We start from the raw sequence: 16,523 nt of genomic DNA on the forward strand, positions 1-16,523 counted from the left end.
GCATGAAACATACTAAGGACCATAATGTAGTTACTCTATAAAACTAGACATATATACACACAATGAAACATTAATTACTAAATTACTAACATGGTTATATTTCATGTTCACTATGAGTGTTGTATCAGGATCGTGTCCTGTCACGGTCGCCATTTATAAAGACTCCTGTTATTACTAGGCTAATTACTATTTAGCTCTACAGGGCCTTTATACTGAAATGGTTCTCCACACCACCTAGTATTGACTTCTATGTGTGTGAGTAACTGTTTGTTCACTGTTATGGGTAAATACATACAGCGTACACAGGGCGGTGTGTGAAACTGATAGCGATTACACTCTTCCGCTGTTGTAGAAATCTGCTCCAGATGCTGCAGATACCGTGTTGAGCTGAAAGTGGTAACCAAAGTACGGAGAAATATTCTTCGGGGCTCTGTTGCATAGCAATCAGATTGCTTTCAGTTCTGAGAAATGTCCAGTTACTATTGTGGATTTGAATGATCCATGAAGTGACTTCTTTTCCGAAGAAAACATCGAACTATTTCACTAGAACTGAACGCTCCCGTCGGAACTGTTCTCAGCTGTGGGATATTAGTAGATCACAATAGCAGTATATCGCTGGGTGTATAATAAGACGTACCTTCTTGAAATGAACAATATTTTTATTGTTCTATTAACTGATTTCCTTCCATATGCACTTATATTTTACAATATGAATCACAAACTCGCAATGGCGTCGATTTTTACATCACAAGAATGGCTCTCCTCTCCTCAAATTACTCTTAACAAGAACAAAACAAAAAAAACTATATCCTAAGAATAATTATGTGAGCGCTGACCGCCACAGAGTAATAAACAATATCTTTGTCTCTCTCTCGCACTGTCACAGCAAGTTACGCTGCATGATACATCATAGTGCCTAGTCAACAGAAATGTCAATAAAGATGGAACACCAGTTCGGATTGGGAAACTATGGAGAAGGATATTGGTAGTGTCCACTTTGAAGAAATCATCTTGGCACATACGTAATATATTTAAAGAAACCACACAAAAACTAAAATTGGATGGCTATAACAGGACTTGAGTTGCCATCTTAGCAAATGTAAATGCAGTGTTTTACTACTGCACCACCTCATACTGTTTACTGTGCCAGAGTTTATTAATTCATGACTGGGAATGGGATTAGTGGCCATATTTACTTCATGGTTTGCTGCTTTTTGTTTTCCTATTTCACCACTCCTCTTCCTGTTGAGATTCCCTTCAAGATTCTCTTTCTTGTAATTCATTCTGAGCACATCTTTGTGGAGAATTAACAAAAACTTCTTTCTGTTGGTGGTTGCTTTAAATATCACTCACTGAATTTTCAGCTTCCCTAAATTTCTAACACATATCGTTACTCTTCTGTCTGCTACACGAATCCAATAATGACATACATATTTCCAGGTGCTTTTACTATGACTCATCTTGTTCCAAATGTGTTCGCTTGTTAACACTGATAACTATCTACTCTGTTGAGTATCTGTATATTATGACCTTCTATATACAGGGTGTTTGCAAATGAATATCGGGGCTGCTACACTTTGTAATACTTACCATTTTAAACCCACAGTCACAAATGATATGTCAAACGAAAGAGCAACTCAAACAGTTTCACCAAAAGCCTTATAAAGGTTCAATATGAGCACCACCCGTCACACGGCACACATCAAGTCTATAGCCGAGTTGCTATGAAATACTATTGGTTCTATGCCTTCTCTTTCTAAATCGAGGAACGCTTCCATGGCAACGTCAGGATCTTCTATTGGGAGGCGAGTATCTCATTTCGGATGCACTATTCCTTCTTTATTGTTTCCGTCGATCCCTCACAATGACGAATTAACACAGAAACTGCGTCGCTATGAAATACTATAGGTTCTGTGCCTTCTCTTTCTAAATCAAGGAACGTTTCTATGGCATCGACAGGATCTCCTATTGGGAGGCGAGTATTTCTTTTCGGATGCACTATTCTTCTTTATTGCATCCGTCGATCCCTCACAATGACGAATTATCACAGATAATGCGTCGCTATGAAATACTATGGGTTGTATGGCTTCTCTTTCTAAATCGAGGAACGTTTCTATGGCTTCGACAGGAATTTCTATTGGGAGGCGAGTATTTCTTTTCGGATGCACTATTCTTCTTTATTGCATCCGTCGAACCCTCACAATGACGAATTAACACAGAAATTGTGTCGCTATGAAATACTATGGGTTGTATGGGTTCTCATTCTAAATCGAGGAACGTTTCCATGGCAACGTCAGGATCTTCTATTGGGAGGCGAGTATCTCTTTTCGGATGCACTATTCCCACTTTATTGCATCCGTCGATCCCTCACAATGACGAATTAACACAGAAACTGCGTCGCTATGAAATACTATAGGTTCTGTGCCATCTCTTTCTAAATCGAGTAACGTTTCTATGACAGCGACAGGATCATCTTTTGGGGGCGAGTATCTCTTTTCGGAGGCACTATTCCTTCTTTATTGCATCCGTCGATCCCTCGAAATGACGAATTAACACAGAAATTGCGTCGCTATGAAACACTATAGGTTCTATGCCTTCTCTTTCTAAATCAAGGAACGTTTCTATGGCAGCGACAGGATCTTCAATTGGGAGGCGAGTATCTCTTTTCGGATGCACTATTCCTTCTTTATTGTATCCGTCGATCCCTCACAATGACGAATTAAGACAGAAACTGTGTCGCTATGAAATACTATAGGATCTATGCCATCTCTTTCTAAATTGAGGAACGTTTCTATGGCAACGAAAGGATCTTCTATTGGGAGGCGACTATCTCTTTTCGGATGCACTATTCCTGCTTTATTGCATCCGTCGATCCCTCACAATGACGAATTAACACAGAAATTTTCGTCGCTATGATATACAATAGGTTCTATGCCCTCTCTTTCTAAGTCGAGGAACGCTTCTATGGCAACGTCAGGATCTTCTATTGGGAGGCGAGTATCTCTTTTCGGATGCACTATTCCTTCTTTATTGCATCCGTCGATCCCTCACAATGACGAATTAACACAGAAATTGCGTCTACATCTACATCTACATCTACATCTACATCCATACTCCGCAAGCCACCTGACGGAGTGTGGCGTAGGGTACATTGAGTACCTCTATTGGTTCTAACTTTTAATTCCAGTCTCGTATTGTTCGTGGAAAGAAGGATTGTCGGTATGCCTCTGTGTGGGCTCTAATCTCTCTGATTTTATCCTCATGGTCTCTTCGCGAGATATACGTAGGAGCGAGCAATATACTGCTTGCCTCTTCGGTGAAGGTATGTTCTCGAAACTTTGACAAAAGCCTGTACTAAGCTACTGACCGTCTCTCCTGTAGAGTCTTCCACTGGAGTTTATCTATCATCTCCGTAACGCTTTCGCGATTACTAAATGATCCTGTAACGAAGCGCGCTGCTCTCCGTTGGATCTTTTCTATATCTTCTATCAATCCTATCTGGTACGGATCCCACACTGCTGAGCACTATTCAAGCAGTGGGCGAACAAGTGTACTGTAACCTACGTCCTTTGTTTTTGGATTGCATTTCCTTAGGATTCTTCCAATGAATCTCAGTCCGGCATCTCCTTTACCAACGATCAACATTATATGATCATTCCATTTTAAATCGCTCCTAATGCGTACTCCCAGATAATTTATGGTATTAACTGCTTCCAGTTGCTGACCTGCTATTTTGTAGCTAAATGATAAAGGATCTATCTTTCTGTGTATTCGCCGCACATTACACTTGTCTACATTGAGATTCAATTGCCATTCCCTGCACCATGCGTCAATTCGCTGCAGATCCTCCCGCATTTCAGTACAATTTTCCATTGTTACAACCTCTCGATTCACCACAGCATCATCTGCAAAAAGCCTCAGTGAACTTCCGATGTCATCCACCAGGTCATTTATGTATAATGTTTACAGTCATCAAGGTTGTGACCTGCTGACACCAAAATGCAGGGAAGGAAATGAAGAGGTGCCATCATTCCACTTATAAAGGCACATTTGCATGCCGAGCGTGAGTTTCCGCGGAAACGCGAAATATTAATTAAATAAATAATCAGTGACAAATAAATAAAGCCTATGGCACACAACTGCAGCGCTGTGTTGCTGATAAAACAAAAGCACAATTACGTTACTCTTATGTTTGATTAAGAAAGAGAGAGCTCTGGTTGAAGTGGTGCCAGAAGCACGTATTTTATTTTATTGTCTGGCACACCGCCATATTTCATGTTATAGAAGAATACTGCGAGTTGCAACCACACTAGGCACTCGATTCTGTAAAGAATTTATATATTTATAAAAGTAAGTAGGATTATGAACTGTAGGCTTATTGATTCAATATATCTGATTTAACTAACTGTGTAACTTTTTTATGTTTAGTAGACAATCACCTCTGTACGACGTATTGGCATGGCTGGCAAATTATTGAAATATTGAGATTTAGATTATGAGTCCGCACCTACCGCAGCAGTCTTTGGAAACGATTTAATTTCGAAGTCCGATTATTTCAGTTTTATTTCACGGTCAACTACGAGTAACATTTCCTTTACGAAAAAGCCATTGTCAAGCGTCTGATACCGAATAATTAAACGTCCACGTTCCAGATAAGCAAATATTAATTACAATTACAATCACCATCATACAGATAGAATAATTAATATTTAAATAAATAGTATTTTTATTTTTAATTTATTTTATATTGGCGACTGCGTGTCGGACTTGTTATTTTGTCATTTGTTACATTGTTCTCTTTGTTTCATGTAAAAAATCAACTTTCTGGACCTGGACGTCAATGTATGAGAGATAACATAATTCGAAGATATTTTCCAATTCTGAAATTTTGCCGGAAGACGCAAAGAAGCTTCCAGCAAAATAAGGTAAGACGCAACATCTTTGCATTAGCAGGCTTGACCAGACGTATAATTCAGTGTATTAGCTTTTCAGTAGATTCTGTAGTATTTCTTTCGCGCGTAGCAGTTTTCAGTGATAAATTTAATTCTCAGTACTTTTCCTTAAACAGTAACTTCTGTAACAATACCAATACACGAGTGTACAATATGGCCGACTTCTGTACGATACGTAGTAACATGGACAGCAGCCATTACCAATAATCTCAAATTCAGTTTATATTTTTAAATTAACAGACAGCCATTGTTGCTACGAGCGATTCATGCTCAACTACATTTTATTTTAAAATCAGTGTCAGAGATTTTCTTGAAACATATATCACGTGTGGCATGGTAATAACTAGAAAACAATACGCAAAAATGGAACAGCAAGGACGTACTATTCAGACGCAATCCGACTCGGACGTGAGACAAGTGTTAGAAAATGACTGTACGACAGCAACCGGTAGTGACGATTCATCAAACATTGACGCAAGTGTTGACGAAAATTTTGACAATAGGCCGTCCACCACAAAAATTTCAAAGTCTCAATCAGAGCACATGTTAATGCATGACGTCACGTCTAATGACGCGGCGGGGGCGGAGACCTTGCAAACGGTAAACATTGCCGACATGTTACAAATGCTAATGAAACAAAACGCAGAAAATATGGCAACCATAAGGAAACAGAACGCCGAAAACGTGGCAACCTTAAAGGCACAATTAGAGACACAAAATGAACAGTTAAAAACACAAAATGACGAAATCAAATCTGATCTCATAGCAATCAAGATAGGTAGTGACACTTTATGTAAACGTATGGAACTTATAGACGCCACACTGACCAAACAGATGACTGAACTCAGTACAAAATTTTCCCAGCTTAATACGAGACAAGAAAAGACTACAACTGACGTAGCACTTTTACAGACACAAGTAAAAAACCTTAATGTCACGTGTGAAGTTCTTACTGAACAAATTCAAACATATCCTTCAGTACATGACAACCTTGAAAAACGAATTACTGACGTACAGAATAAATTTGACAATGTTGAACAACACCTGACTGACATCTTACAATCTGATGCCACAGCTCATTTTCAAAATATTAATAAAGAATTTAATGATTGGGTAGTGAACAAAGACAAACATTTTGATACATGCTTACGTGAAAATTTACCAACAATTGTGCACGACTCCGTAGCGCAATACATTACTAATAACAAACAGCTGATCAGTGACGCAGTACAATCCGTCACTGCACCCATGGGACAATTCACCCATCGACCACAGTCTGAATGTAACGAAAATATCAGTCAAAATGTACAGTTCAGAAACCAATATACATTCGAGTATGATACACACATTCCGCACACGACAAATACACAAGAACAAAACACACCACGACTACAACACATACCACGATGTGCAAACACAAACACAAGCTATTATCATGGTAAACCACAGCAACATTATCGTAATTACTCGCCAGCTGGACATAGCAGTAATTACAGTGGGACAAATCCATATCATAATGCGAAGGAAGAAGAAAGCTTAATGAAACACAGGCAATTTCAGATTTTTATCCCAGAAAAACGAACCATTCATCCGGTGATTTTTCTTAAATCTTTTAGTAACGCATTTCCACGCACTTGGAGTGACCGGAAAAAGATTTCATATATTGTCGGTTACATCCAAGGCGATGCAGCTGTCTGGGCATACAGTCAAGCTGACTTATGTACCACGTACAGTGAGTTTGAGCGTGCTTTTCTGAACAAATTCTGGTCGCAATCCGTCCAGGAGCGACTCAGAAGACAAATTTTAGAACCTGAAACTTTTAACAGTAAAAATGGTAACTTACGCAGATATTTTGAAAAATACTTGAACATGGGACACTTTTTAGACGAACCAGTCGCAACGCGTGATATACTCCGTGCGTTGAAGGCCAAATTGCCTTTCAACATTAAAGAAAAACTCCTACATATCCCGGATGACGATTCAGATTAATTTTTAACAGCTTTAGATTCGGTTGACATGTTACTTGAAGACCAGCGCTTCGCGCGGCAGAACAGCAGCCACAATGTTTACACTAGTGGTATGCAAAACATGCAGGCTTGCCAACACAATTCTGGCGCGCCCACAGTTGGATACGCGGTACAACAAAAACAGCAAACTCACATGCCGTCTCAGTACGGAAATCAAAATCAACACGCGTATTCCAATACAAACAATAGTTACAACAGTAATAACACTTCATGCGGCAATCCATACAAAAGGCACCGCGGTAATAACTACAACGGTAACAACGGATACAAAGGCAACAACAAAAACAGAAACAGAAATAGAAATAATAATAACTACGAGCCAAGACAGCATCAAGGTTGGACTCGTAACGATCAGTACTTTCATTCAAACTCTGCTTTACCACAGCAGACACCAGGACAAAATTGGAGCATACCTTACGACCGACAGGTAAGTTATAATGCGCAACAGCAACAACCACCGCAAAAGTTTGGAGATCATAATAGGCAATATCCGAATGTGAATATAATTGAAATGACACCTGATGCACAACCTCAATCTGTGTCAGTACCTAGTACAAATGCTAATCCAACAAACTAGAAACAGTCACTACTTTGCCCCAGGTCGTGGCTGAAGAATTCTTGGGGGGCGACTTCAATGTTAATCAGTTATTTGGCACCACACTTGAACAACAGAATAATGATATGCCTTATAATACTAAACAAAAACTACCTGTTTTATTTATAAGATACAACCACAATGAGAATATATCAGATGAACTTTTGCAAGACAGTACACAATGTCGTTCAAACACAAATGAAATTGTTTCAGCATCTACTACTGGTGTAGTAGGTGGGATTCCAACTACTATTATCCTAGATACAGGTGCAGCTGTGAGCGTTTTGTCTTTTAATTTCTATAAAAAGATGTGTGAATTGGAACCTGTGCCTGAGTTTCCTGCCCAAAACTGTAAAATAACTACTGCACTAGGTAATAAGTCATGTAGGGTTACGAAGCAAGTTTTTGTAAACATTAAAATAGGTAATGGAACCGTACAATGGCCATTCCTGGTTGTACAAAACCTTGTGACAAATTGCATATTAGGAATAGATATTATGAGCGAGAAGGACTGCATTATAGACTTCTCCAAAGGTAAATGTATTTTAAATGATAAAAGCAGGGTAATTATTATTGATTTGGACAGGAGAACTCTAAAGCATGACAAACACTGTACAGGGTACAAGGTTCAGTTAGTACTTGACAAAGACATTCAAGACATGCAAACACACTCATCTGACACAGAGCTAACGGACTTGAAAACATTGCTTGATCATAAGATAAGTGAAGCTACAGCTATCAGTGTACATGAACGTATAAAACTACAGGAAGTGTTATCCAAATATTTACAAGTTTTTACCAAACGATTAGGTGTTATCAACACGTATGTGTACAAGATTGAAGTTAAGCCTCACAAGATCTTCTACCATAAGACATATAACGTACCGTTATCTCAACGACCTGCTGTGTGGCAAGAATTAAAACAAATGTTAGACTGGAAGGTAATTGAACCATCCACCTCACCTTATTGTAGTCCTCTACTTGTTGTCAAAAAATCAAATGGAAGCATTAGGTTAGTGTTAGACGCACGAGCAATTAATGAAATAATTATACCGGTTCACACAAAACCCGAAAATTTAGAAGAGCAATTACGGAAATTTCTAGATGCAAAATATTTTTCCACAATAGATCTCGCTAATTCGTTTTGGCAGGTGGGTATCACTCCTGATTCACGGAAATATACTGCATTTATGTTCGGGGGGCGAACCTATCAGTTTTGTGTTCTACCCTTCGGACTGAATGTCAGCTCTGGGGTATTCATTACAGCCCTGGGTACTGTGCTTGGCGACGATTTAGTTGAGACAGTCACACACTATGTAGATGATGTACTGATAGCTACACAGTCTTGGAAGGAACACGTTGACACACTTCAAAGAATTTTAGAAAAATTTGCACAAGCTGGAGTCACAGCCAACCTAAGAAAATCAAAATTTGGTTGCAGTGAGATAAAATATTTAGGACATATCATTAATTCACAGGGCATACGTCCTGATCCCAGTAAATTAGATGCTATCAGAAACTTTCCTAGCCCACGAACTAAAAAGCAGTTAAAATCATTCCTTGGGCTATGTTCATTTTTTAGACGTTTTTTGCCACAACCACTTTTGAACAGTAAACATCTGCTAAATCTACTCAGAAAGAATCAAGTTTGGATCTGGTCGGAACAGTGCCAGAATGACTTTAATACAATTAAACATGCTTTAGTGGGTGCAAACTTATTGAGCCATCCAGATTTCAATTTAGATTTTTGTATGACTTGTGACGCTTCACGTACTGGCTTGGGATGTTGCTTATTTCAAGTTGTAAAGAATAAAGAAAAGGAACAGATAAGAATTATTGGGTTTGCGAGTCGCACTCTAACTGAATGTGACCGTACATACTCCACTACTGAGTTAGAAACACTTTCCATAGTATGGGCATTCAAGAAATTCAATTATTATTTATTTGGAAAACATACAGTAATTTACACCAATCACCAGGCCCTGACATTTTTATTAACTTGTAAACTTGTACATCCTAGACTATCACGATGGGCAGTTACACTTCAGAACTACTCCTTTGAAATTAAGTACATAAGAGGTAAGGACAACACCATTGCAGACACTTTGTCTAGACTTCCACAAGGTATGAATGATACCAACAGTGACTTAGAAAATATAAATGACTACAGGATTCTCTTAATGCAAGACAAGCAGTATCACCAATATTATATTGATATGTGCAGAAACATGGCTGAATTACAAAAATCTGATCCTCACTGGTATAAGATAATAACATTACTGGTAGAAAAACACAATCATCCTTTGACTAAGTATTACAAGTTACACAATGATGTGCTATTTTATCGACAACATCCAAATGCTACTAACTGGTGTGTATGCATTCCCAAAGAGTCTGAACGTAATTTAATTTGGCACACACACTTAGTTTGGGGTCATTATGGGACAAAAAAGTGTTTAGCGAAGCTCAGAACATACTGTTATTTTAGCAATATGAGAAGAAAAATTTACAGGGAACTGAAAACATGTGTCATATGTCAAAAATCAAAACCTCAGAATTTATCCACAAAAACAGATTTACATTCTATTTTACCCAGTAAACCCCTGGAAATTCTCTGTACTGACATCAGTGGACCGCATCCAGCAAGCTCTGGAGGCGTCAAATATATCTTAGCTTTTTACGATATATTTTCTAAACATGTGAAACTTTATGCTTTAAAATCCGTCACTGCAAGTGCTATAATACGAAGATTCTCAAGTGATTACCTGACGCACATGGGAAAACCTAAAGCAATTCTGTCAGATAATGCAGCATACTACTCTGGGTACAAATGGAGAAATTTCTTGAAGGACAATAACATCAAAAGTATATTTATTTCGAGGTTTAGTCCACAATGTAACGCGACTGAGAGACTTTTCCGAGAATTAAACCGTTTCATGAGGACCTATATTTCATCAAAACATACTAATTGGGTGTCCTACCTAAGTCTTTTCGAAGACGTACACAATAACTTAAATATTTACGATACAAATTACACACCTAACGAGATCATGTTCAATTGCAAACAGGACGATCAGTGGATAGAACCATTACCTAAGTTGTCAGACAAGGAAATCACACCTGAACAGAAAATAAAAGAAGTATTGACTACATTGACACATCACGCACAAATACGAAACAAACATCACAGAAACATAATAAAAAGAAAACAAAAATTCGAGGTAGGAATGCTTGTACTACTTCGTACTCATCATAAATCTGTAGCACTCAAACAACGCAACGCTAAGAGGCGTCTGCTATATGAAGGACCTTATATAATTGTTAACATGTCCTGGTTCGTATCTGTTACAACATCCTAGAACTAACAAAATTATTGGGCTATACGCACACCGAGATCTTAGAGCATTTCATGCTGAATAATGTCAAAGTCATACCCATCAAAATATTGCTAAGCAACTCGAAAAACTCTGTTGTTACAACACAGATAATATGTAGTATAGAAATTTTCATTTCAGCGGTTCCAGTGACGCAGTTGAAGACAGAAGAACTCTTCTTTCAACGCACGGCACCACCTGAAGGACGGAATATTAAAGTAAAATTTATGATTACGTAGCAGTGGATGACATATTAATTTTTCACGGAACATTTGTTACTGAAGGTACCACTGACTTGGTGTGACACCTGACGAACTGACAGACGTCATCTGTGAAGCGATCTTTTACTTTGAGAAATAGATTAGACGCACATCTCTCAACACGAAAAGCATCTACCAGTAGTCAAGGCCACACAGACACTCTACACACACGCACAAAACGCGAGGAATCGAACATTTTCTCTCTCTTACTATTTTGAATATTTATTGAGTAGCGAAAACGCCTGGTCTTTTCTACTGATGTAATGAATGTTGTGTCTAACCTATCTTAATTTCAGATGACATCACAAAAAACATCGATAATATCCCGGCAAAACCGCTAAAGAGGATGTAAATATCGACAATTCATGTAATCAAACGTGACACAATGTAATAACCTATAGCTATGTAATGATGATGCAAACATGTTTATGTGCAACTGTATTATGTTTATGCTAAGAAAATATGTGACGTGTGTATGTATAATTACTTATTTTTTTAACTGATGTATCATGTAACTGTTACTATGTAAAAATTTGAACAAAACGAGTGCCAAAAAGACAGTGCATAGTGAACCTCTGTTCACGGACATTAACGAACATTACTAACTCTGCAACTACGCAGAAATCTATGTGAAGGAAACGGTTAATGCCATTCATTATGCATCGTACCTATGTAAATGCGATGAACGATTTCCTTGATTAATAACTACGAACATTTAGGTGAGCTATATTCAGCAAAAAACTGAAAATGTGAAGTGCATAATTCGTGCATCGTCTAGTGACATTACTACTGTACCTAACTTCAGATGTTAACTGGATTAAGTGCCTGTCCAGAAAACAACACGACGGGTGGAAGAATTTTGGTTGGAACTTCAGGGAATGAAATGTTCCCGAAATGTGACGGACACTCTTACCTGGACTGTCCAAGGATCGACGCCAGCTATGTGCCGTCCGAGGTTCTGCAACCAAGCTTCCACGGAATGTAAAAAACGAACTGCACGTGGACCAATTACTCGATGGGTCACGTCTGATCTGTAATAAGCAATGCTTTTAGTCACAACGAACTGCTTCACTACGACTATAATGGAAATGGGAAATGGACACACTTATGTATTAATCACGTTGTTATACAACGATGTTACTGTGATCAAAAAACTTTACCACGACAATACTAACCTGTAAAAAATTATTGTGCAGCAGATGAATATGAACTGTAATAACGACACGATGTGTATAGGTCAACGCACCTGAAACATATGGACATTTTTCTTTGAAGTATTTCAAAACAATACTATGTAACTAAGAACATTCAACAATCTAAGTTGTACTGTGTTATAACAAATATTGTAAATTAAAAACTAAGTTACCTGTCATAGAATGTAGTCTTCATATGTAATCTTGGTTGAATATTTTCTTTGTGCAACGACTGAGAAACGCGCGCACACGAACAATATGAACTGCAATACTGTGCCGCATGATCTAACTGTACGACATAACGGCGGTCTCGGAGTCACACAGACGCTTCTGCGCATGCGCGCACACTATCTGCCAACATAAGAACTTTTACGGCGCACCCGCGTCATTCAAATTTTGTATATAATGTGTATAATGTGTATAATGTGGGTCATGTAAATAGTTGTAGATAACTTAGATTTTCTTGTGCCTTTAGGTGAATTGCTCGCCTGCAGGTGTGTCCTTTCGCCTCGCAATTCAGGGGGCAATATAAAGGCACATTTGCATGCCGAGCGTGAGTTTCCGCGGAAACGCGAAATATTAATTAAATAAATAATCAGTGACAAATAAATAAAGCCTATGGCACACAACTGCAGCGCTGTGTTGCTGATAAAACAAAAGCACAATTACGTTACTCTTATGTTTGATTAAGAAAGAGAGAGCTCTGGTTGAAGTAGTGCGAGAAGCACGTATTTTATTTTATTGTCTGGCACACCGCCATATTTCATGTTATAGAAGAATACTGCGAGTTGCAACCACACTAGGCACTCGATTCTGCAAAGAATTTATATATTTATAAAAGTAAGTAGGATAATGAACTGTAGGCTTATTGATTCAATATATCTGATTTAACTAACTGTGTAACTTTTTTATGTTTAGTAGACAATCACCTCTGTACGACGTATTGGCATGGCTGGCAAATTATTGAAATATTGAGATTTAGATTATGAGTCCGCACCTACCGCAGCAGTCTTTGGATACGATTTAATTACGAAGTCCGATTATTTCAGTTTTATTTCACGGTCAACTACGAGTAACATTGCCTTTACGAAAAAGCCATTGTCAAGCGTCTGATACCGAATAATTAAACGTCCACGTTCCAGATAAGCAAATATTAATTACAATTACAATCACCATCATACAGATAGAATAATTAATATTTAAATAAATAATATTTTTGTTTTTAATTTATTTTATACACTGCATGTGCTGCTTCTGTTCAGTCATGTAGAATGTGTATTCCCATGCTGAATTGGTTCAATGAAGAGTTCAGGTAAGAGAAATATAAATTTCAGTCAGTTCTTTAGTGTAACACTCTGTACCTCAAATAATATTTTACTTGTCCTACTCTTTCCTTCACAGTTCTTTTGGCTTAATCTATAAATGTGAAATTAATTGCACACACCAATCTCATACCACTTTACTCACTAAAGAACACTTATTAGCTCCTGCATACTTACTGTCTGCTATTATTTTACAGTTCATGGAAGAATCTTTTCCAGCCCCACAACATAAACTAAACACATATATGCAACGCTGTTTTGCCTAGCATCATCACATGTAATTAGTGCTCAGAACTACACTCTTTGTCATCTACTAAGAACATTATTTACACTCTTCCTCCATCCCATGTCATCTTCCTTATTGCCTTCTACTGCTCTTTGACAGCTTTCCATCTTTACATTACTTCTGATTTTGTACCATCTTTAGTGAGCACTATTTACTGCATCCAAAGAAAGAAAGAAACAAAAATTAAGGTTTCGTGTCTAGTCAACAGAAATGTCAATAAAGATGGAACACCATTTCGGATTGGGAAACTTTGGAGAAGGATATTGGTAGTGTCCATTTTTAAGAAATCATCTTGGCACATACGTAATATATTTAAAGTAACCACAAAAAAACTAAAACTGGATGGCTATAACAGGACTTGAGTTGCCATCTTACCAAATGTAAATGCAGTGTTTTACTACTGCACCACCTCATACTGTTTATTGTGTCAGAGTTTATTAATTCATGACTGGGAATGGGATTAGTGGCCATATTTACTTCATGGTTTGCTGCTTTTTGTTTTCCTATTTCACCACTCCTCTTCCTGTTGAGAATCCCTTCAAGATTCTCTTTCTTGTAATTCATTCTGAGCACATCTTTGTGGAGAATTAACAAAAACTTCTTTCTGTTGGTGGTTGCTTTAAATATCACTCACTGAATTTTCAGCTTCCCTAAATTTCTCACACACATCGTTACTCTTCTGTCTGCTACACGAATCCAATAATGACATACATATTTCCAGGTGCTTTTACTATGACTCATCTTGTTCCAAATGTGTTCGCTTGTTAACACTGATAACTATCTACTCTGTTGTGTATCTGTATATTATGACCTTCATTATACAGGGTGATTGCAAATGAATATCGGGGCAGCAACACTTTGTAATACTTACCATTTTGAACCCACAGTCACAAATGATATGTCAAACGAAAGAGCAACTCAAACAGTTTCACCAACAGCCTTATAAATGTTATTTATGAGCACCACCCGTCACACGGCACACATCAAGTCTATAGCCGAGTCGCTATGAAATACTATAGGTTCTATGCCTTCTCTTTCTAAATCGAGGAACGTTTCCATGGCAACGTCAGGATCTTCTATGGGAAGGCGAGTATCTCTTTTCGGATGCACTATTCCTAATTTATTGCATCCGTCGATCCATGACAATGAAGAATTAAGACAGAAACTGCGTCGCCATGAAATACTATAGGTTCTATGCATTCTCTTTCTAAATCGAGGAACGTTTCTATGGCAACGACAGGATCTTCTATTGGGAGGCGAGTATCACTTTTCGGATGCACTATTCCTTCTTTATTGCATCCGTCGATCCCTCTCAATGACGAATGAGCACAGAAATTGCGTCGCTATGAAGCACTCTAGGTTCTATGCCATCTCTTTCTAAATCGAGGAACGTTTCTATGGCAACGAAAGGATCTTCTATTGGGAGGCGCGTATCTCTTTTCAGATGCATTATTCCTTCTTTATTGCATCCGTCGATCCCTCACAATGACAAATTAACACAGAAATTGCGTCGCTATGATATACTATAGGTTCTATGGCTTCTCTTTCTAAATTGAGGAACGTTTCTATGGCATCGAGAGGATCTCCTATTGGGATGCGAGTATCTCTTTTAGGACGCACAATTCCTTCTTTATTGCATCCGTCGATCCCCCACAATGACGAATTAACACAGATATTGCGTCGCTATGAAATACTATGGGTTGTATGGCTTCTCTTTCTAAATCGAGGAACGTTTCTATGGCAACGACAAGATCTTCTATTGGGAGGCGCGTATCTCTTTTCGGATGCACTTTTCCTTCTTTATTGCATCCGTCGATCCCTGACAATGACGAATTAACACAGAAATTGCGTCGCTATGATATACTATAGGTTCTATGCCCTCTATTTCTAAATCGAGGAACGTTTTTATGGCAACGACAGGATTTTCTATTGAGAGGCGAGTATCTCTTTGCGGATGAACTATTCCTCCGTTATTGCATCCGTCGATCCCTCACAATGACGAATTAACACAGAAATTGCGTCGCCATGAAATACTGTAGGTTCTATGACTTCTCTTTCTAAATCGAGGAACGTTTCCATGGCAACGTCAGGATCTTCTACTGGTATGCGAGTATTTTTTTTCGGATGCTCTATTCCCACTTTATTGCATCCGTCGATCCCTCACAATGACGAATTAACACAGAAACTGCGTCGCTATGAAATACTATAGGTTCTATGCTTCCTCTTTCTAAATCGAGGAACGTTTCTATGGCAACGACTGGATCTTCTATTGGGAGGCGCGTATCTCTTTTCGGATGCACTATTAATTCTTTATTGCATCCGTCAATCCCTAGCAATGACGAATTAACACAGAAATTGCGTCGCTATGAAATACTATAGGTTCAATGCCTTCTCTTTCAAAGTCGAGGAACGTTTCTATGGCAACGACAGGATCTTCTATTGGGAGGCGAGTATCTCTTTTCGGATGCACTATTCCTTCTTTATTGCTTCCGTTGATCCCTCACAATGACGAAT

The sequence above is a fragment of the Schistocerca cancellata genome, chromosome 1, assembly GCF_023864275.1.
Source record: "Schistocerca cancellata isolate TAMUIC-IGC-003103 chromosome 1, iqSchCanc2.1, whole genome shotgun sequence".
In the NCBI taxonomy this organism is placed as follows: Eukaryota; Metazoa; Arthropoda; class Insecta; order Orthoptera; family Acrididae; genus Schistocerca; species Schistocerca cancellata.